The following is a 25239-nucleotide window of genomic DNA, read 5'->3' as shown; positions in this document are numbered from 1 at the left end:
ATGATTTCCTGCTTGTCAGTCCTGCTTACTTAAGCCATCCAGCCCAGATCTTTTCTGCCTTTGCCTGGTCAACATCACAGAGACTCTCTTCTGTGTGCCTGTTAAAGACTTGCTTGGTTGATGTCCCTTCTGGTTCAAGATCCTGCTTGCTGTTCCACTACACTGAATCTCTGGTTTCCTGGCCTGTTCTGAAGTATGCTGATCCCTGGCTTCCTGATGTCCTGGCTTGTCTGACTATCCGTTCCGGGAGCCGAACTTTGGCTATGTTTTGACTACGTTTGTTTTATTTAATTTCATTATTATTAAACAAGTGTGATTTAACTGTACTTCTGTCTTTGTCTGATTCATGGTTCATGATTCACAAGCCCTAAGTAAAAATGTCCAAATTGGGCCCAAAGTGTCAATATTTTGTGTGGCCACCATTATTTTCCAGCACTGCCTTAACCCTCTTGGGCATGAAGTTCACAAGAGCTTCACAGGTTGCCACTGGAGTCCTCTTCCACTCCTCCATGACGACATCATGGAGCTGGTGGATGTTAGAGACCTTGCACTCTTCCACCTTCCGTTTGAGGATGCCCCACAGATGCTCAATAGGGTTTAGGTCTGGAGACATGCTTGGCCAGTCCATCACCTTTACTCTCAGCTTCTTTAGTAAGGCAGTGGTCGTCTGGAGGTGTGTTTCGGGTCATTATCATGTTGGAATATTGCCCTGCGGCTCAGTCTCCGAAGGGAGGGGATCATGCTCTGCTTCAGTGTGTCACAGTACATGTTGGGATTCATGGTTCCCTCAATGAACTGTAGCTCCCCAATGCCGGCAGTACTCATGCAACCCCAGGCGATGACACTCCCACCACCATGCTTGACTGTAGGCAAGACAAACTTTTTCTTTGTACTCCTCATCTGGTTGCCACCACACACCCCTGACACCTTCTAAACCAAATAAGTTTATCTTGGTCTCATCAGACCACAGGACATGGTTCCAGGAATCCATGTGCTTAATCTGCTTGTCTTCAGCAAACTGTGGGCTCTCTTTTGCAATATCTTTAGAAGAGGCTTCCTTCTGGGATGGCAGCCATGCAGACCAATTTGATGCAGTGTGCGGCATATGGTCTGAGCACTGACAGGCTGACCCCACACCCCTTCAACCTCTGCAGCAATGTTGGCAGCACTCATACGTCTATTTCCCCACTAAAATGTCCCTTTAAAAGAAACTTAATGGGAAAAACATGGAGGCTGCCATTACTGAGCTCTCCTCCTGAAAAGGCTGACCTTCCTTATGTGATTGACTGAGGTCAGATAAAGAGGAGCTCCATGTTTATTGGTTTTGCAAATAAAGACAATACAAAAAAAAAAGGAAATAAACACCTAAACAAACAATAGTCTCTCATGTCTCATCATTACAATGTAGTATTAACAAAGACAAAGTTAATTTCAGGTGCACTGTGGTAAATAATAGTACAAGATATCAACAGGACAGATAAGTAGTATGTAAAGCTTAGTTTTCTGAATCTGGAGAGGCTAGAGTTAGGTTAAAAATCCATTGGTCCCATATTTTATCAAACAACTTTTGTTTACACCTAAGTTTGTAGGGGAGTTAGGGTCGGTTCACACATGGGCAACACGACTTTAGCGCGACTTTGTACCGCGACTTCAACGCGGCTTCAGCGCGACTTTAGCGCGACTTCAGCGCGACTTCGGCAAATTATGAGGCGACTTGAAGTCGCCTCCATGACAGGCGACTTCGCCTGTGGCCAATCACCTCTCTGGGAGGGAGGGGGGAGGGAGGGGTTTTCTCTGCAAAGTCGCTTGAGAGATCCGACTTGCAGGCGACTTACATTGAGTTGAATGGGTACAAGTCGCCTACAAGTCGGATAGAAGTAGTACAGGAACCTTTTTTGAAGTCGGAGCGACTTCAGTAGTGTCAGTTAAGACGGTTCAATTCACTACAATTGTAATCTAAATGCAAAGCGACTTGGGGCGACTTGGGGCGACTTGAGGGCGTACAAGTCGGATCCCAAGTCGCCCCAGTGTGAACCGAGCCTAAGCATTAATTAATTGCAGCCAGGTGTTAAGGGATGGAGAAGAATGTCTCCTTCCTGTCAGTAGTATGGTCTTCTTTGCAAAGAAACATAATATTCTCAACAAATGTTTAGCATATTTTGAGCTGGAGATACCACCAAGTACTCCTAATAAACATTTACAGTATTATGCCGCGTACACGCGATCGGAAATGCCGCCAGCAAAACTCTGATGAGAGCTTTTTGTTGGAAAATGCAACCGTGTGTATGCTCCATCGGTCTTTTGCTGGCGGAATTCCAGCCAGCAAAAGATTGAGAGCATGTTCTCTATTTTTCGGTCGTGAAAAGTTCCTATCCGAAAATGCGTTCGTCTGTATGTGATTCGCATGCGCAAAAAATCATGCATGCTCAGAAACAACTTGACGCATGCTCTGAAGCATTGAACTTAATTTTTGTCGGCTCGTCGCAGTGTTCTACGTTACCGCGTTCTTGACGGTCGAAAGTTCAGAGAACTTTTGTGTGACCGTATGTATGCAAGGCAAGCTTAAGTGGAATTCCGTCAGAAAAACCATCCAAGTTTTTTCTTACGGAAATTCCGATAGTGTGTACGCGGCATTAGGGTGTAATATATTAGGGAACCCAAAGCTAAGGAGATAAAGGTGTTTATTTCAACCCAAATGTTATGGATTAGAGGACAGGTCCAGAAGCAGTGTAGAAAATCAGCTGTAGCACCACAGCCTCTAAAACACTTGGGGTTTGGCAAAGGCCCATTTTATGCAATCTGAATGGTGTAAGATGGCTGTGGTGAATTATCTTTAACCACTTGCCGACCACCACACACACATATACGTCTGCAGAATGGCTCGTACTGGCAAATGGGCGTACCTGTACATGCCTTTGAATTTGCCACCTTGTGGACGTGCATGTGCCCGCTGCAGGAGTGTGCCCGTGGGTCTTGTGGATTCGACGTTCGCCGGCAGCCCGCGATCGTGTCATGGAGCGGCAGAACAGGGAGATGCCTATGTAAACAAGGCATTTCCCTGTTCTGCATAGTGACATGACAGGGATCTACTTCTCCCTGTCATCGGGAGCAGTGACCGCTGTCATGTCAGTGGTAGCCCACCCCCCCACAGTTAGAATCACTCCCTAGGACACACTTAACCCCTTGATTGCCCCCTAGAGTTTAACCCTTTCCCTGCCAGTGTCATTTATACAGTAATCAGTGGCTATTTATAGCACTGATTGCTGTATAAATGACAATGGTCCCAAAATAGTGTCAAAAGTGTTCGATGTGTCTGCCATAATGTCGCAGTCCTGATAAAAATCACAGATCGCCGCCATTACTAGTAAAAAAAAAAATTAATAATAAAAATGCCATAAATCTATCCCCTATTTTGTAGACGCTATAACTTTTGTACAAATCAATCAATATACGCTTATTGTGATTTTTTTACCAAAAATATGTAGAAGAATACATATCGGCCTAAACTGTGGAAAAAATGTGTTTTTTTTATATATTTTTGGGGGATATTTATTATAGCAAAAATGAAAAAATATTGCTTTTTTTTCAAAATTGTCACTCTTTTTTGGTTTATAGCGCAAAAAATAAAAAACGCAGAGTTGATCAAATACCACCAAAAGAAAGCTCTATTTGTGGGAAAAAAAGGATGGCAATTTTGTCTGGGTACAATGTTGCACGACCGCGCAATTGTCAGTTAAAATGACACAGTGCCGAATCGCAAAAAATGCCCTGGTCAGGAAGGGGGTAAATCCTTCCGGGGCTGAAGTGGTTAAATGAATAAATATCTTTAGAGAATATGACAGAATTTGCAACCTTTTGCTGGCATATGCACATAGTTGAATATTTCTGAAAGCTCTCCCCAAAATTATATATTTTCTGGAAGTTTATGACATTTTACATTACCTAGTAGTTGTTCAATTCTTTATCAAAATTATATTTTCAGTAAAAATATACAAAAAAATGTATTAGTGCACATAAACACATCTTTTTTTTAAATTTATTTTTTACATTTTAAAAATCCTACTAAATATAAAAGACAAAACTGTGTCAAGGTAATAAATAGCAAATTTGTGTAAATTTTAGATTGTGTAGTTTTAACCCCCCTGGCGGTATTCCCGAGTCTGGCTCGGGGTGGATTTTACATACCAAAAGCGGTATCCCCGAGCCAGACTCGGGCTTGCATCGCAGGATCCAGGAAGAGCATACTTACCTTGTCCCCTGGATCCTGCGATGTCTCCCCGCTGTGATCGGCGAGCCGCTGTGTCTCGCTCGATTCACAGTGCCGAGCTCCGTTCCCTGCGAGCGTTGCGACGCACGGGGACGGAGTTCGGCGGTAAATTCAAAAGTGAAACACACAGTACAGATACAGCATACTGTAATCTTACAGATTACAGTACTGTATCAAATAACTACACATCCCCTTTGTCCCTAGTGGTCTGCCCAGTGTCCTGCATGCAGTTTTATATATATAAAACTGTTCTTTCTGCCAGGAAACTGGAGATTGTCCATAGCAACCAAAACTGTCTCTTTACATCAAAAGTGGCTTTAGACCAGCTAGAAAAAAGCGATAATAAATTATAATCACTTGCAGAATTGAGCGATAGTGATTTGTGGGGAGATCCGTCATCAAACACTAAATGTAATAAAAGCTAAAATTCTGCAACTGAGCAAATTTCAGTGTTTTTGATTTGATTACATTATTATATAATTTTTATTATTATTATATTATTATGTGTTTTAATTATTTATAGTTATTTATTATATTATAATTTTTTATTTTGTTTTTCAAACTTTATCATACCCGGGATGTCTACTAGACTCTTGTTTGGACAGATTTAAGTGAACTATTCCTAAGAATTACAGGCCTACAATATAAAACGCCAAATTTCTGTGCAAAATAATGGTACCGCTTTCAGCACCTAAAATCTGAAATAATCATACCGCCAGGGAGGTTAAGAAAAAAAAAAACCTAAACAAGTTACTTACACTATAGGCCTTTACTACTGTTAGAGGCTGTTGACTTAGTACAGGCATACCCCACTTTTAAGTACACAATGGGGTTTATTTACTAAAGCTGGAAAGTGCAAAATCAGGCTCACTTCTGCATAGAAACCAATGAGCCCCAGCTTGTTCAATTAAGCTTTGGTAATAAAACCTGGAAGCTCATTGGTTTCTATGCAGAAGTGAGCCTGATTTTGCACTTTCCAGCTTTAGTAAATAAACCCCATTGTGTACTTAAAAGTGGGGTATGCCTGTATATAATTTGTCCTTGACAATTGGAGGATTAAAGCCAGTAAATTAGTAAAACCGGCCAGGCAACTATACTTTTTAAAAGGAATTCCACATGTCAAAAAATCAGAAAGTAGATGTCTGGTGCACTGATAGAAATGGAGTCCAAGTGGGTTCAGTGGTTTAAGGCAAAAAAGAAAAAGTCTTTAAAAGTCCAAATGCTGCCAGTATGCTTGACTTGGTGGCTGCCGCTGCTGGAAAGCTAGAAGGGACTCTGCATTGGGACAAACAGAAGAGCAGCACCGTTCTAAGTGTAGCATCAAAGTGTTATTTATTTGAAAACAACAAAATGGCAACTCACAATTTAATAGAGATAAAAGCACTCATTTATTTATTTCAGGTACTTATATAGCGCCGTCAATTTACGCAACGCTTTTACATATACATTGTACATTCACATCAGTCCCTACCCTCAAGGAGCTTACAATCTAAGGTCCCTAACTCACATTCATACATACTAGGGACAATTTAGACAGGATCCAATTAACCTACCAGAATGTCTTAGGAGTGTGGGAGGAAACCGGAGTACCCGGAGGAAACCCACGCAAGCACAGGGAGAACATGCAAACTCCAGGCAGGTAGTGTCGTGGTTGGGATTCAAACCAGCAACCCTTCTTACTGCTAGGTGAAAGTGCTACCCACTACACCACTGTGCCGCCCTACACTAATCCAGTCATGTAACACCACTGCAACAAACTGGTCCAGTCCCACTGAGCACGCTGTGGTAGATCCCAAAAGGAGCTCCTGGTAGTGCGGATGGCTCCCAGCACTAGTAGGTCCCTGGGGAGGTGGAAGAGATGTCAGAAAAGGAAGAGGAAGCGGTGGGTGTGTCATGCGTTTGGAGCCTGACGAAGGAGCAAGCATGCTCCAAACAGGTGCCACACCCACTGTTTTCTCTTCCTGTTCTGAGATTACTTCTGCCTCCCCAGGGAACGCAGACCCACCACGAAGAGCTGGGAGCCACCAGCACTTCCAGGAGCTCCTTTTGATGCTACACTTATAATGGCAATGCTCTTCTTTTCTGTTAATTCCACAATGGCAGCCTCATCATTTATCTTATGGAAAGGTTTTCTTTAACAAAACCCTTCAGAGAAACAACACCCCTCCCTGTGTGAAAACCTTTGTTGCGTATTAGATTGTCAGATAAAATCTACAAATTGTCCTTCAAGCACAGGAGAGTTTTATTCTGCTCTAACACTGTTCTTAACTATATTGAAGCTTGGTGTACAGATGTGACAGAAAGTCGGATGCTCCTGGTCAAATTACACTTGTAGTTGATTTTCTAAATAAAATGAATTTAACACAATTTCTTCAGGAAACAAGTGTAAACGTGAAATATTTCTACATATTCTAAAGCACAATTAACCTAAAAAAATTTGGGGGATTTTAACCAACTATACAGTGGGGCAAAAAAGTATTTAGTCAGCCACCAATTGTGCAAGTTCTCCCACTTAAAAAGATGAGAGAGGCCTGTAATTGTCATCATAGGTATACCTCAACTATGAGAGACAAAATGTGGAAACAAATCCAGACAATCACATTCTCTGATTTTTGAAAGAATTTATTTGCAAATTATGGTGGAAAATTTGGTCAATATCAAAAGTTCATCTCAATACTTTGTTATATATCCTTTGTTGGCAATGACAGAGGTCAAACGTTTCCTGTAAGTCTTCACAAGGTTGTCACACACTGTTGCTGGTATGTTGGCCCATTCCTCCATGCAGATCTCCTCTAGAGCAGTGATGTTTTGGGGCTGTCGCTGGGCAACACAGACTTTCAACTCCGTCCAAAGGTTTTCTATGGAATTGAGATCTGGAGACTGGCTAGGCCACTCCAGGACCTTGAAATGCTTCTTATGAAGCCACGCCTTTGTTGCCCAGGAGGTGAGTTTGGGATCATTGTCATGCTGAAAGACCCAGCCACGTTTCATCTTCAATGCCCTTGCTGATGGGAGGAGGTTTGCACTCAAAATCTCACAATACATGGCCCCATTCAATCTTTCATGTACAAGGATCAGTCGTCCTGTTCCCTTTGCAGAGAAACAGCCCCAAAGCATGATGTTGTCACCCCAATGCTTCACAGTAGGTATGGTGTTTTTGGTTGCAAATCAGCATTCTCTCTCCTCCAAACATGACGAGTTGTGTTTCTACCAAACAGTTCTACTTTGGTTTTACCTGACCATATGACATTCTCCCAATCCTCTTCTGGATCATTCAAATGCTCTCTAGCAAACCTCAGATGGGCCTGGACATGTACTGGCTTAAGCAGGGGGACATGTCGGGCACTGCAGGATCTGAGTCCCTGGCGGCGTAGTGTGTTACTGATGGTAGCCCTTGTTACGTTGATCCCTGCTCTCTGCAGGTCATTCACTAGGTCCCCCCCCCCCGTGTGGTTCTGGGATTTTTGCTCACCGTTCTTGTGATCATTTTGACCCCACGGGGTGAGATCTTGAGTGGAGCTCCAGATCGAGAGAGATTATCAGTGGTCTTGTATGTCTTCCATTTTCTAATTATTGCTCCCACAGTTGATTCCTTCACACCAAGCTGCTTGCCTATTGCAGATTCAGTCTTCTCAGCCTGGTGCAGGTCTACAACTTTGTTTCTGGCGTCCTTCAACAGCTCTTTGGTCTTCACCATAGTGGAGTTTGGAGTGTGACTGAGGTTGTGGACAGGTGTCTTTTATTCTGATAACAAGTTCAAAGAGGTGCCATTAATACAGGTAATGAGTGGAGGACAGAGAAGAAGATACAGGTCTGTGAGAGCCAGAAATCTTGCTTGTTTGTAGGTGACCAAATACTTATTTTCCACCATAATTTGCAAATAAATTCTTTCAAAAATCAGACAAAGTGATTGTCTGGATTTGTTTCCACATTTTGTCTCTCATAGTTGAGGTATACCTATGACGACAATTACAGGCCTCTCTCATCTTTTTAAGTGGGAGAACTTGCACAATTGGTGGCTGATTAAATACTTTTTTGCCCCACTGTATAAAAAGGCATAAAATGTGGCTTATGCAAAAGTACTGGTACCACATAGATGTATAATATTATTCCAAAAGGTCACGCCCCGTCAATCTGCCAGTAATTAGTAGGTAGTAGTGGCTGCAGATATTGTATCCATGCATCCCAAACCCTTTCAAACTATGCCTGTTTATCTTGCAGGGTGCCTACAATTTTCTTGTTAAGCATGACCCAAGTGATCTTATGTTTTGTGGCTGTAATATCAACCACTAAAGACATCCAATCCTTTGAGATTGATATTTTTTTAGAGCCAGGATCCTCTTGAAGATAAGTGTCTGAGAATGTCTAGGGTTGTCATCCATCGGTTCATTTAAGAGGGCCATGCATGTACCCTTTTCTATTAAAATTGCCAGTTCATACAGTGCATGCATCCTGCAGCTCTACTAATTTCTACGTGAAATCTGTATTCATGGCAGCCACTCATGGTAGTACTTTTGGTATTAGTCGCTATGGGAAATAACTGAATAAAATTAAAGAAAAAAATATTTTAAGTACATTTGTCAAAACATTTTTCTAAACACAACAAACAGGAAAATTCTCCCCAAATGACATGTTTGCAGTTGAAATGATTTTGCAGCTTGATAAATACACATTGTAATGTATGGTAACACAACGACGTGTTGTGATGTACTGTGTTGGAAAAATGCTGCATGTCCATGTTTTGCTCCATTCTTGTGCACTGACAGTCCATTCAAAATGAATGGACTGCCTTAGCGCAATGCATGTTAACCACTTCAGTCCCGGAAGATTTGGCTGCTCAATGACCAGGCCATTTTTACGGCACTGCGTCACTGTAACTGACAATTGCGCGGTCGTGCGCTTTTGTACCCAAACAAACCTTTTTTTCCCACAAATAGAGCTTTCTTTAGGTGGTATTTGATCATCTCTGCTTTTTTTTATTTTTTGCGCTATAAACAAAAAAAGAGACAATTTTGAAAAAAAACACAATATTTTGTACTTTTTGCTATAATAAATATCCCCATTTTTTTTTTAAAAAGCGATTTTTTTCCTCAGTTTAGGCTGAAATGTATTCTTCTACATATTTGTGGTAATAAAACATTGCGATAAGCGTACAGTGGAACCTTGGTTTACGAGTAACGCGGTTAACGAGCGTTTTGAAAGATTTTCTTTTTAAAAATTCTGATTCGGTTTGCAAGTGTTGTCTCGCAAAATGAGCAGAATTCAAGCTAATTGGGTGTGCAGTACCACATTTGGTCAGAGGTGCGGGGGTGCCGGGGACACAGTTCGGAGCCGTTCGGAAATACTTGGAATCACACGTAAATACTCAGAAATACTCTGTTCCTGAGTATTTACGTGGCTCTCCGGCACCCCCCACCTCTGGCCACATGCGGTATTGCATGTAATAGAAGTAAATATGGAACAAATTATCTTCATTTCCATTGACTTCTATGGGGAAAATCGCTTTTATATGCAAGTGCTTTGGATTACAAGCATTCTCCTGGAACGGATTATGCTTGTAATCCAAGGTTCCACTGTATATTGATTGGTTTGCGCAAAAGTTATATTGTCTACAAAATAGGGGAAAGATTTATGGCATTTTTATTATTTTTTTTTTTTTTTTACTAGTAATGGCAGTGATTTTTATCAGGACTGCAACATTATGGTGGACAGATCTGACACTTTTGACACATTTTTGGGACCATTGGCATTTATACAGCAATCAGTGCTATAAAAATGCACTGATTACTGTGTAAATGTCGATGGCAGGGAAGGGGTTAAGAGTAGGGGGCGATCAAGGGGTTAACTTTGTTACCTAGGAAGTGATTCTAACTGTGGGGGGATGGGACTCCCTGGGTGAGGAGACTGATCATTGTTCATACTTAGTATGAACAACAGATTGCTCTCCCCACCCCGACAGCACAGAGATCTGTTTGTTTACATTGACAGATCTCCATTCTGCCCTCTGCCAGGCATGCACATCGGCATCTGGTGTCGTGTCGCAGACGCACGACTGCGCCTCCAGCAGCGCACCCCCTAGTGGTCAAAAGGTGAGCTGACGTATAGCTACGATGGTTCTCCCGGGGGAGCCAACCTGCCGCAGTATAACTGCGGCGGCTGGTCGGGAAGGGGTTAAAGGATGACCCATGGTTTAATGCAATGTAAAAGACTGAACAGGTCTGGTCTACTAAGCCCAAAAAGTAAATAATCCATAGCAAACCTTGTGCTGGAGAGTTTACAGTATGCATATGCAAGCATTACAAATACTTTTTCTTCATGCTAAAAAATTAACATATTTCATGGAAAAAGGATATTTGCTGTTGAATCTGAACTCTAATAAATTTACTAGATTAGTTTAGGGATTTAGGGATTGTGCTCTTTCCCTGAGATCTTACCCTAGATTTTCAATAATTTTCAGATTTTTTACAACATTTTTCCACCAAAAATACTTTTCCTGCATGCTTGAAATGTACATTTTTAATAGAAAAATATAGTATTTTCTATTGAAAATAAATCTGCATCTCAATAAATAATACTGTTGCTTCTTTTAATTTATCTTGCAAATAGTTTATAAAGAAATCAGCAGAAAAGGTCTTTGAAATCTCCAGTAGTAACTGGTGTTATGTTTTTGTAATTGTTTTTCAAAATGTTGAGGATTATGTAGTCCCTCCTACTATGCTACAAAAAAAAAAAAATCTTAGAACTGTCTGTATCGATGCTGAAGATTTCTCCTCTCTTCCTGCATTGGAACATAAAGTGAGGAGAAACCTTTCCAACTAATAGAGCAAAAACCTCATATTATAACCTCTCTGTGCTCCTTTTGTAGGGCTAATAAGCATACTGTTGTCAAACACATGGCATGAGAAGATGGGCACTGCTATAATGGACATGGACTAATCCCCCTAACAGCTCCAACACATTCTAGCAATATGGCTGCTATGAGCTCACCCTTTTTTTTTAGAAAGGGGGCTGGGTTATAAAATTCCTTCAAATTACTGACTCCTCTGGCTTAGCTGACCAGGTAAAAAACATTATAGATTGTTCCCTATTTCTGGCCATGAAACCATGGTGGCAGTGATCCGGATATCCTCCCTATCAACCAAACCAATACAAAGCATACAAGCCATGTACATTTCATCACTTCCATCACAGTAAAAAATTGGTCTATGCTTCATTTTATGATGGTGTGCAAGGGCATGCAGATTATTCCTCAATGCCTCTTGACCAATACTGCATCAAAAACTACTGGTTTAAAGCACAGATACAGCTTGATATCATAGAGTCTCATTTATCCAAAAGTACCTATAGCTATTTAAATTGCAATGGCCATCATCAGTGCAGTGAAAGAAAACCATGCCTTCTATAGAATGGGAAAAATGATATTAGGGTGTATCTGTGCTGAAAACCAGTGGCTGTAAATGCACAGTTGGACCAAGTGTAGAGAGGTGAGCTCTTGCCACTGTTTATTTTGACAGTTTGGGCCAGGTTTTGCAGAAAACAGGCACACGAATGAGCCAGGAGTGCGCTGGGCTTATCTTAGAGCTGGGATTAGAGGTTAGTGGTCCCACCTTCCCGAGTGGGGTCACTTTGTGCAAGGGAGCTGTGAATATATACTTTCGTCAATAAAAGTGGGCAGAGAAAACGCCCTAATTGAACTATGTGGAGTGGACTGGACTCACTGTTTGGTGCTACCAACAAGCTAAAATACCCCAAATTATCACACAGGGCATAAATCATTTATTTTCTAGAGTATGGTGGAAGTAATAACATGTATGTTTTGAAGAGGACTTTGCTTTGCTTTTCCATAGTTATTTCTCCAAGTTAAATAAAAAGATCTGCCTTTTCCCTTTAAAATAACATTATGCACTGCTTAACAAAAGGTATAAATAGAGAATAAGGGGGGCGTGGCCTGGTGCCGATCTAAGATGGACGTGTAACACCGGAGCTCCCATCCACGAGGTCCAGCAACTTTATCTCCACAGCACTTCTTTCAGCCCCACCATGGTGATAACCTCCCGCAGTGCCTCCGCTTCCAGATCCAGATCCCGATCCCCGAGGGGACAGGAGATGCAGCTGAGCCGACAAATACCGGAGATCTTCCGTTCGCGGCCTCCTGGCAGGACACAGCCATCACACACAGCCTCCTCATGTGAGTCTCGCTCTCCGAGTATCAGCCCCCACCGATCCGGAGCCATGAGCTCAGCCGCAGCACACACAGGGCAGAGACATTCTCCTGCAGTAAATATAGATGATCTCCGTAATGTAGCAACAGATATAAAAAATACACTCATGGCAGCCATTTCAGACATGAGAGCAGATATTCAAGCTATGACAATAAGAGTAGAAGAAGTGGAAACAGCCCAAGCGTGCCAGGAGTCATCAATATGCCAGGTGCAGCAGATCACAGAATCTCATGCAGCCCATCTCAGAGATATCAACCGACACCTAGAAGACCTGGATAACCAGGGTAGACGCCGCAACCTCCGTGTTAGAGGAATTCCAGAATCAATTGATCCCTCCACTATCGCTCGCACGGTCAGCACGGTGTTCAATGACATCCTACATAGACCCGCGGACACACAAATTGCCTTCGAGCGGATACACAGAGCACTGCACCTGAGAGGGAGAGACACAGACCCTCCCAGAGACATAATATGTTGTCTTATGGACTTCCAATTAAAAGAAAATATCCTCCGATCAGCTAGGAACCATAACCAACTCTTGGTCCAAGGCTCTGCAGTTAAAATATATCAAGACCTATCCAACATCACTCTGCAGAGAAGGAGAGAATTGCGGCTGCTACTTGATGTCCTCAGAGCCAGATCCATAAGCTACAGATGGAAGTTTCCTTTTAGCCTTTCTGCATCCCATCAAGGGCTTACAGCGACCCTCAGGGTTCCAGAAGATCTGGATCACTTCTGCTCCCAACTAGATATCCCTTTAGTAGCTTTACCGGATTGGTATAGTGAATTTCGCTCTCCATCACTCAGAAGAGCTATCCCCATGGACGGAGTAGCTGAAGCAGGTAATTTCAGTCTCGGGCGTCGCCACCTGCAACCTTTACGTTCTCGCTCTCCGCCGAGAGACCACAGTGAGCCCCGAAATGGTAGCCCGACAGCGTCTCCAGCTCACCAAAGACTTCGGGTCGCCTAAACGGACATAAGATCTTCACTCGACTCATATACATGACACTGGGTTCACACATCTCTAACCCTTATCTCAGAAATACTGTCACTTATTTCATTCTATTTTACCCTATTTTACTCTAGTTGGTCTCAATCTGCACTTCCAACACAGTTCAGGACTCACCTACAATACAGTCGTAGTACTGTGAAAGCAAAGAACCCCAGCTCACCTATACATCAGGACTGCTGCAGTACTAAAGTATCTCATACCCACCTAATCTAATCCAGGATCATGTGCCTCATAGACCGATGTGGCCTCAAAGGGCTCGAAGACTACCCCCCTTCTACATGGACATGGTAACCTCCCCCTCAGGAATATCTTTTGTTCTATGGTTCCTCTCTAGCAACTTTACCGCGTGGCTTGAGCGACCTATAAGAGGTCACACGGTGGTTCATCTCGGAGGTCCAAGGTCACAATCCACCAACTCTTTCTACAGAGAATATTTATTTCAATGTCCAAATTACTTAGCGGACTTTAACCACAATGTATCTACAGTCTAAGAAGCTCTTTTCGCTATACATCCACTGGACGGTAGAAGTTCACCCAATTCGCACTCTGAACTGATATCCAGAGGAGCTCAATAAGAAACCTTCCCTAAGGGACAAGATTCTATATATTCCACATATCCCACTTAATCACTAACCCAGATCTGCGATGAGTAGCCTAAGTATTATGTTTGATTTAACCTTCTCTTAACTCCTTCCCCACCATTTCCTCTTTCCCCTTCTTCCTTCCTCTGAACCTTCTTAACTTAACATTTTTCCTCTAATCTCATTCCCCTCTTTCCTCAAACCTCTATATGCTTTCCTCATCCCTCCTACTCTTTCCCCCACCACTTTACTATATGAGATAGCCGTTATATGTTATTTAACCGTGGTGCTTTGCCCTATTCTTCATGGTACATATGTTTACCTAAGATAAGCTTACCCCACAAGAGCCATAACCATCTTGCATAGCTTAAATACTGAGGTCAGGTGGGAGACACGCTCAGATACACGGCCCATACCTTCCCCCTCCAATGAAAGGCCCCAAACGGGGATGTAATTTCAGATCTCCAGCTGCAGCGATCCACTTTACACTGCCTAACTAGAACCGGTGGAGAAGCATGTAATCGCAGCTGTCCTCAAGTCCAAAACTGAGTATATCTCCCGCAGTCCAAAACAGCAGAACCAGATATAAACCCACTTTTACGCATATAGTTACCCCTTCCCTCACGGTACTAAATTTAGTCATCCCCTATAAGAGTAACAGGGGCTATATGATTTGCTCTATAAACTACAAACCCTTCTCATACCCAGTTTCATTATCATAACCAGTATCTCTATCCTAATTATTGAGATAATGTTCAAGTTATGGTTTTTCTCATGTTAACTGACTAGGTAACTTTTTTCTTAGTTATATTGTTTTAAGTTGTATGCCTTTTGTCATATGCTTCATGTTCACAGGTCCTCATTATAGTCATACTTTTGATCTACAATGGCCATGCTCAGGTTTCACAATACAGCCATATTTTCCACATAACAAGACACCCCATACATGCGCTCTCTCTTTAAATTAAATTAGAGAGGTGCTTCATACATCACTAACAGATTTTTGCTATTTGCCTCCTTCACAAGGCCTAAGCCAAAATTATTTATCTGACTCTAGAAACTAAGAAATATAGGCTACCCTACCGGCTCCTTCCTCTAATCTATACATCTCCTTGGGAACCAGGAGAGATTCTCACCCTCACCAATGAGACATTTGTAACTACTCGCTATCTCCCTACACATTTCGAATGACCTCACAAGGATGGGGACATCCCTCCGTCAGACGACCGACAACTTCTACCCCCCAACAGTGATCTCTGGTAGATCTTGCTGACTCATTCTGGTTCCCCCCCTTTACACCAAAAGGAGCTGCTGGACGTTCCTTTTTACCGGTATAATTCCCAGTTCACCCTGCTGGGTGTTCCCACACCTCTCACCTAGACATCCCCCCTCTGCCTTTCCCCAAGTCTTAAGCCCCGTCTCTCCTTCCCTTGTCTCTGGCTTCCCTTCCAGCTAGCTGCTCAGGGCGATTTCAATAAAGCCAAACACCTAAGATGGCCCACCTCAAAACGAAGCCCCTGACTTCAACACTGAAAATTATATCCCTTAACACCAGGGGCCCGAACATCCCAGAAAAAAAGATCACAACTCTTAGCGTACCTACGAAGTTCAAAAGCAGATATAGTCTTTCTCCAGGAAGCCCATTTCTGCTCTAAAAACATACCAAAACTCAATAATCATTCATTCCCTCTTGGTTTCCACGCAACTTCCCCCATTTCCAAATCCAAAGGAGTCTCAATCCTCCTCTCAAAGAACTCCCCTTTACAAGTCAGTGACACCTATCTGGACGAACAAGGGAGATTTATTCTTCTCAAGGGTCACATCAAGAACAGACCGATCACGTTAGCTAACATTTATTGTCCTAATACAGCTCAAGTCCTCTTTCTCCAAACTATTACAAAACAATTGGCCTCTTTCCAAGAAGGGCTGTTGATTCTCGGAGGGGACTTCAATGTTCCATTGGACCCTCTTCTAGACACCTCCTCCAATGTTCCATTGGACCCTCTTCTAGACACCTCCTCTGGCAAAACCCACTTACCGTACAGGGCACTCAGACAAATCAAGCGATGCCTTCAAGAACTTTCACTCCATGACTCTTGGAGAACTCTCCACCCAAAAGAAAAGGACTTCACCTACTTTTCCATCCCACATAACAAATATTCACGTCTCGATTATCTTTTCATCACCCAGCGAGACCTTCCCCTCTTAAAGACGACCTCTATAGACCCCATGACGCTTTGTGATCACCATCCCATTTCCATGACACTCACTATCCCTGAGGTAAACAATCAGACTTTTATCTGGAAATTAGACTCCTCTATCCTAACTGATGAGATAAATGTACATGAGATTCACAAATGTCTCTCGGACTACTTCTCTGAAAATGACACCCCAGACACATCAAAGATGACGCAATGGGAGGCGCATAAATGTGTGATACGTGGTAAACTTATCTCTATAGCAGCTTCGATCAGAAAGACAAAGAAAGCAAAACTGGCAGACTTATTTACCAAGCTTTTTTACGAACACGGTAACAAGAATGGCCATCTCCTCGCGCAAGCATTACGAAAGAAACAATCTAACAAGACAATTCATCAAATACATTCCCCCTCGGGAACCAGCCTCGGAAACAACAATGATATTGCAGCCGAATTTGAAAAGTACTACTCCTCTCTGTACAATCTGCACAAGTCAGAACCCCTTAAATCTTCTCCAACTAGTAGATCCAAGGACATCGAGATGTTTCTTGAACAATTTTCCCCAGATAAACTGTCCGCGGACATAACAACTCCCTAGAATCCCCCATTACCTCATCTGAATGGGAACAGGTGATTAAACAACTAAAGCCCGGAAAAAGCCCGGGCCCGGACGGCCTGCCCACGGCATATTACAGGACGTTCTCGAAAATCCTCCAAACCCCCTTCAGAAAAGCCTTCAACTCTATATCTCCCACAGCCCCGCTGAATCAAGGGATGTTGGAAGCCCACATTGTAGTCATTCCAAAAGAGGGGAAAGATCCCACCCAAACAAGTAATTACAGACCAATATCACTTCTAAATGTAGATATAAAAGTATTCTCCAAAATTCTAGCAAACAGATTGTTACCCCTCCTCCCCTCCTTAATTTCACAAGACCAAGTTGGGTTTGTCCCTGGACGAGAAGCTAGGGACAACACCATCAAAGCCATCAACTTGCATTACCTGATTACTCAAACAAACCAGAAAGGCTTGTTCCTGTCCTTGAATGCGGAGAAGGCATTTGACAGGGTCTCGTGGGAATACATGGCATCGGTCTTTAAGGCCATGGGTCTGGGTCCCTTCATGATCGGTTTGATCCTATCTTTATACACCAATCCCTCTGCAAGGGTTAAGGTGAATGGTACTCTGTCAAATGCCTTCTCCATTCGCAACGGGACGAGACAGGGGTGCCCCCTGTCCCCCATCCTTTTCGTATTAACCCTCGAACCTTTCCTGCGCAGACTGAGGTCCAATGCTGATATTCAAGGTATTCACTCACGCACTAAGGAATATAAATACGCTGCATTTGCGGATGATATATTGCTATTCCTTAAAAACCCTTTAATAACTTTACCAAATGTTTTATCCGACTTTAAACATTTCCAATTTATTTCCAATCTTAAAATTAATTTGTCGAAATCATATGCCCTGAATATCTCACTACCACAATCCATAGTAGACCAATGTAAAATTAATTTCCCCTTCCAGTGGAAACAGGACTCGATCACCTATTTGGGGATCCAAATTCCCTCTAAACTGCCAGACCTATATGTAAGAAACCACCTTCCCCTACTAAACAAACTAACCAATGATTTGAAAAATTGGAACAAACCTTTGTTCTCCTGGTTTGGAAGAGCAGCCATTCTGAAAATGAATGTACTACCAAGAATCCTATATATACTCCAAACTATCCCCATCCACATTCCACCCTCTTTTTTTAAGGCATACAGACAGCTATGTTCCAAATTCCTGTGGAATGACCGCACGCACAGAATCAGTTATACTCAACTCAGTCGTCCAAAACACCTCAGTGGTATAGGTCTTCCAAATCTCCGAAATTACCAAACTGCAGCGCTCCTCGCCAGAATAGTGGATTGGAATGTCCATTCTCTCTATAAAGACTGGGTCACTCTAGAAGCCTCGTTTACAAACCTATCCCTAAGTACACTTCCATGGATCTCACTGAGCCTTGTCCCTTCTGAGATACACTTTCACCCACTAATAGGCCCCACTATACAATGTTTCCACCAAATATGTAAGATATGGAATATCTCCTCCATCCCTGGTCCCATGACCCCATTAAAATTGAACCCGTATTTCCCCCCAGGCATGCACCCACTATTTCTAACCTCTCAATGTTCAAAACAACTATCCCCCTTTGAAACTCTTTGCACTAGAACAACTCCCCAAACTCATCTCATCTCTTACTTGCACAATCTTCTCTTTGCTGATCTCAAAGCCAGTGATAATCTTGCTTGTAAAAAATGGGAAAGAGACCTTTCGATCTCACTCACAGAAGAGAATTGGGAGAATATTTTTAAGACCATACATAAAGGGTCGATAAATGTTACCACCCAGGAAAATGGCTTTAAAATCCAATCTAGGTGGTACCGTACCCCTGTTCTTCTACATACTTTCAAATCTGAAATCCCTGAAACATGCTGGAGATGCCACAAAGAATAAGGGACTCTTCTTCATATTTGGTGGTCATGCCCTCCCCTACTTCAATTCTGTTCCGAAGTACATCGCATCACTTCCCAAGTTACCTCATACGATCTTGACCTGACCCCGTCACAGTTCCTCCTCCATCATTCACCCAGGTCACACACCTCATATCACAAATCCTTGTCAATGCATATGATCAATGCCGCTAAACAATGCATTCCGATCCACTGGCATTCAACACAGACACCCCCCCTTAAAGAATGGTTCATAAGGATTCAAAAAGTTGCTGAAATCGAGAAGTTAATCCACATTTCTAGAGATACACCGACTAAATTCAATTGTAAAAAGGCCTGCTGGCTACATTATCAGATGACTCAAAAATACTCTGACATTCTGAGCCCACCCACATAATTGGTTTGTCCCACCTGGGTTGAACTTTCATTGTGTTCAGAATATCACTCCGACCCCAAGGTCATATCTGACGGATGGTAACTAAGGGAAGCCAGAGACACATAACTGATATTTATCCCCACTTCACAAGACCCATAGATACCTGCCTCGAAATGATATCACAAGCAAGATAGAAGCACACATTTGTGAATCTCAACCTAAGCTTGCGTTCCACTTACCTGTATAGCTTGCTTCTCTACTTCTCAAGCATACAAAGCCCTATTGAATATAATATACAACAGATATTGACCAAATTCTAACTTCTCCAACATATAACCGGGTATGATTTTACTAAATACCATTTGAACAGACAGGACAGGTCACATATCTCATTATGTTCGTCTTGACATTGAAGTGTACTATGGAATACGTGTTATATGTAATTTAATGTTGTGCTACCATTGTTTTTGTAATCTGTACCTGCTTCTTTCCTTTCAATAAAAGAAAATGATATGGAAAAAAAATAAATAAATAGAGAATAAGAAAAAACTAAAAGGAAAGGGGTCAAAACAGGTAAAATTAGAAGAGAATATAGCAAATACTGTATATAGCTTTTTAAATATCCTTAAAGGGTAAGTTCACCTTTGTACACTTTTTTAATTTTTTCTTCTAAATTCCAGCTCCCCTATGCACCAATATAGCATTCATGTACTTTTTTTGCAAAAATATCAAAGCTTTTTATTAAATCTACAGTCACTTACTTTTCTTGTGCTCATCCATGAATCCAGACGTTTCCATTAGTATTGTCTGTCTTCCTGATCAGACTAGAGATCATGACACAGGAAGGAGTTGACCAGCTGACCTCATTAGCACACACTCTGCATCACCCACCCTCCCATTCCCAGCTGCACATTTTTTAAATGAGATGCAATCAATCAGTGATCACCCTTCTCACTAAATACACAATATACAATCAGATTGCATAGTGTATGGCCATCTTTATACAAGTACATAGGATGGATGGACAGAAACACTCAGCTGTCAAGCCCTATTCACATTCCCCCATGGTTTTTTTTTAAGCGGGGGGGGGGAGGCATTTGAGCATTTTCACTCTTACACAATCCACCTGAATGGGCTGCCCTACACACAGCAATCGCCCCAAAGAAGCTTCAGAACTTTTTTAGAGAGTGGAGCTTGGTGCGTTTTTTACTATGATTTTTGGTGCAGTCCATTTCTGAAATGGAAGGAAATGTACAGATGTGAAGGGAGCCTCATTGTTCTTGTGTTATCACACCAATTTCACTTCCAGGTCCCATTCAAATCTAGCATAGTGGGAGCACACATTTTGTGTCTCGTTTTTCCTCTGACACGCAGAGGGCAGCCTCTTGGTTACATGTGGTTAATGGGACATTTTGACATTTTTGTAGAGAGAAAAGGGGGGGGATCACTTTTCTCTCTACAAAAACACCACCATTAATTTTATTCACTTATATATTTTTTCTCACTTCCCCACCGCCTATATGGGTGGATTCACCTACCTGTTTTTAACCAGTAGGGGGACTATAACAACATGTCGTCTCCACTTAGGAGATGTTTGATATGAAGTCACATTTGTTTTAAGTAAGGAGTTTTTTTGTTTTTGTGAACAATATAGTAAATATCCACAAGATGGAGCTAGGCTCCAGACCATAGTTGAACTTTCCAACTTTATTGTTATGAGCACAGTTCCTGTGGTCTATTTTCCAATTACCCGCCCACTTCCTGTTCCTAATAAAAAGTCACATTCGTTTTCAATTAAGGAGTTTTTTGTGAACAATATAGTAAATATCCACAAGATGGAGCTAAGCTCCAGACCATAGTTGAACTTTCCAACTTTATTGCCATGAGCACAGTTCCTGTGGTCTATTTTTCCAACTACCCGTCCACTTCCTGTTCCTAATAAAAAGTCACATTCGTTTTCAATTAAGGATTTTTTTGAACAATATAGTAAATATCCACAAGATGGAGCTAATGCTCCAGACCATAGTTGAACTTTCCAACTTTATTGCTATGAGCACAGTTCCTGTGGCCCATTTGCCAATTACCCGCCCCCTTCCTGTTCCTAATAAAAACCACCATTCCAGTGACCAACGTACGCTTTCCTGAAGACGTTCACTACGAAACGTACGTCGGAGCGGTACGTGGTCACATGTCCTATCACCCAACAACATCCGGATCCTTTGGCTGCCCCCCTGTGTAAGCTGGAACGCACGCCAGCGTGGAGGAGACATGAAAGGCTTTTTCTGACTGTGAAGTCACCCTGACATGCAAGCAGCCCCAGTGCCGGGTAGGCACCCACCAATGTAAGCGGCCATTTGGCTTTTTAATTTGTTTACTTTTTTAATAAATGGTTTTACGCTATGGAGACTGTTTTTGTTTCCTATGTATCCTTATCCTATCTTGAATGAGCTTGACGGGAACGATCCATGCCTATAATACCAACCACAGTCCGGCCATCCATGTGAGCAGGCACAACCCTGCACAAGCGCTAGTGACTCTCTTTTTAACTAAAGGAGTCATTGGTATCTGGTAAGCAGATATCTACTACTTCGAGGTGTTTTCCTTTTTCTTATTTTCCTTTGGTGATGGAAAACCTTTCGTTTACAGCAACAAGATTGGGATATTATTGAAAGATATCATTTCAACCACTTCAAAACACTTTTTTATGTGGACAATCAATCACTATATATTTTTTTCACTATTGTGGGCACTCCAATGTGTAATCTAATTATGATTTGTCATTATTATGTTTTTCATTTTTTTGGTAATGCAGGATATTTATTTATTTAAAGCACTTGAATAGTATGGTATCTAGCGCCCCCTAGCTTTCTTACATTTCCATTTTTTTGGTAATGCAGGAGATTTATTTATTTAGAGCACTTGAATAATATGGTATCTAGCGCCCCCTATCTTCCTTACATTCCTTTTTTTGATTATCTATTTTTTTGATTATTCAAAAATTGGGGAGCAGCTTACACTGATTGTTTATATATTTCCACAAATTTTCTTTATTGTTGGGAATGTTTTCTTACTAGATGTATCACCAGTATATGTAATTCATATATATTATCTGCTATCGACACCACTGGCGCGAAAGTTTTTACTATTTAAAATGCATGGTTTTCCCTTTCACGAATGTTGGGCTGGTATAATAATGCTATGGGGCTGGTATGACATTTTTTCCAGGGCTGGTTTTTATTCCCAGTCCAGCCCTGTGATCAGGAAGACAGACATTACAAATGGAAACGTCTGGATTCATGGATGAGCACAAGAAAAGTAAGTAACTGTAGATTTAATGGAAAGCTTTGATATTTTTGCAAAAAAAGTACATGAATGCTATATTGTTGCATAGGGGAGCTGGAATTCAAAAGAAAAAAAAAATTGTACAAAGGTGAACTCACCCTTTAAAAGAGGGATTGCAAAATCCAGGGAAATAAATGGAGAAAAAGCCATTCAAGTCTCTGTGTTATAAAACGAACACAAATAAAAAACTTTTTATTTTTACTATTCATACAATATGTTCAGTCAAGAGATCTCATACTATAATTTCCAGGACAATGTGTCAATTTTTCAAAATGGTTACACCCCAGTTGAATATAGCATCATTTAATTTGTAACAGTATTACAGACACTAGCAAACATACAAAAAAACTTAAAAAAAATAGATTTGTCTACATTATCCAATCTGTTACTTGTCCATGTACTCATTTCTGGGTGACAGATTTTCGTTAAAAAAAAAGCACTTGCTATTTAAAACTACATTTATCTGACAAAACATTTATCTTTTCATTGAAATTTTAAATTTAAATTTGCAAAATATTGAATGTGAAATGATATACTGCAAAATTCTTATGACAAGATGACATCAAGATATTAATATGTATGTGGCTGCAGATAGCATAGCAATACCCTGAGGTAAATCATTTTTTAAATTTATATTTTATGCATATAGGATGCTAGGTGTTCCTGGAATGTATTTTTTTTCTGTATCAATATCTGTAAATATTCTTTGATGTGTGGGTGGGTGTCTGTGCATTTGAGATTTTTTTTAAACTCATTTGTTTGTTAAAAGTAAAAAATGCCTAAGGGTCTATGTTTGTGGCCTTTTGCACTCCCATACAAGTCTATGGTAATGCAAAACCCAGTCAGGTAAAATGCAGGTCAGAAGGAGGTGATGTAATCACCACAAGTCCAAAACTCATCGACATAGGCCCTAAAATAGTTTTTGAATATTTTTAACCTCCAGGGTTATTTCAAACCTTTAGAATCAGAGAAAACTTTGCCCTTTTGTGCAACTGTTTATAACCTTTTTTTAACCCTTTTATGATAATACATGAATGATGTATAGATGCCCATTTTATTTTCTGTACTCATTAGGTAACAAGGGAATTACTTTGTGTTCTTTGCTTACCTAAGTACTTTTTATATTTTAAGGACCTATGAAGTCTTTATTTGTGTGCTGGAAATATAAGCCTGCAAGGCTTACCCTCAGCTCATGAGAGATTTTCAACCATATTATATTCAGATTTAGGGATGAGCTTCGAGTTCGAGTCGAACTCATGTTCGACTCGAACATTGGCTGTTCGCAAGTTCGCCGAACAGCGAACAATTTGGGGTGTTCGCGGCAAATTCGAATGCCGCGGAACACCCTTTAAAAGTCTATGGGAGAAATCAAAAGTGATAATTTTAAAGGCTAATATGCAAGTTATTGTCATAAAAAGTGTTTGGGGACCCAGGTCCTGCCCCAGGGGACATGGATCAATGCAAAAAAAAGTTTTAAAAACGGCCGTTTTTTCAGGAGCAGTGATTTTAATAATGCTTAAAGTCAAACAATAAAAGTGTAATATCCCTTTAAATTTCGTACCTGGGGGGTGTCTATAGTATGCCTGTAAAGGGGCGCATGTTTCCTGTGTTTAGAACAGTCTGACAGCAAAATGACATTTTGAAGGAAAAAACTCATTTAAAACTACCCGCGGCTATTGCATTGCCGACAATACACATAGAAGTTCATTGATAAAAACGGCATGGGAATTCCCCAAAGGGGAACCCCGAACCAAAATTAAAAAAAAAAAATGACGTGGGAGTCCCCCTAAATTCCATACCAGACCCTTAAGGTCTGGTATGGATTTTAAGGGGAACCCCGCGCCAAAAAAAAAAAAAAAAACGGCGTGGGGTCCCCCCAAAAATCCATACCAGACCCTTATCCGAGCACGCAACCTGGCAGGCCGCAGGAAAAGAGGGGGGTGACGAGAGTGCGGCCCCCCCCTCCTAAACCGTACCAGGCCACATGCCCTCAACATTGGGAGGGTGCTTTGGGGTAGCCCCCCAAAACACCTTGTCCCCATGTTGATGAGGACAAGGGCCTCATCCCCACAACCCTGGCCGGTGGTTGTGGGGGTCTGCGGGCGGGGGGCTTATCGGAATCTGGAAGCCCCCTTTAACAAGGGGACCCCCAGATCCCGGCCCCCCCCTGTGTGAAATGGTAAGGGGGTACAAAAGTACCCCTACCATTTCACTAAAAAACTGTCAAAAATGTTAAAAATGACAAGAGACAGTTTTTGACAATTCCTTTATTTAAATACTTCTTCTTTCTTCTATCTTCCTTCATCTTCTGGTTCTTCTGGTTCTTCTGGCTCTTCTGGTTCTTCCTCCGGCGTTCTCGTCCAGCATCTCCTCCACGGCGTCTATCTTCTTCTCCTCGGGCCGCTCCGCACCCATGGCATGGGGGAGGCTCCCGCTCTTCTCTTCTTCTTCATCTTCTTCTCTTCTTCTTTTCTTCTCTTCTTCATTTTCTTCTCTGGGCCGCTCCGCACCCATGCTGGCATGGAGGGAGGCTCCCGCTGTGTGACGGCGCTCCTCGTCTGACAGTTCTTAAATAACGGGGTGCGGGGCCACTCGGTGACCCCGCCCCCCTCTGACGCACGGTGACTTGACGGGACTTCCCTGTGACGTCACGGGGAATGCCACAGGGAAGTCCCGTCATGTCCCGTGCGTCAGAGGGGGGCGGGGTCACCGGGTGGCCCCGCCCCCCGTTATTTAAGAACTG

The sequence above is a fragment of the Aquarana catesbeiana genome, linkage group LG01, assembly GCF_042186555.1.
Source record: "Aquarana catesbeiana isolate 2022-GZ linkage group LG01, ASM4218655v1, whole genome shotgun sequence".
NCBI classification, from domain to species: domain Eukaryota; kingdom Metazoa; phylum Chordata; class Amphibia; order Anura; family Ranidae; genus Aquarana; species Aquarana catesbeiana.
Note: the sequence above shows the minus strand (reverse complement) of the source record.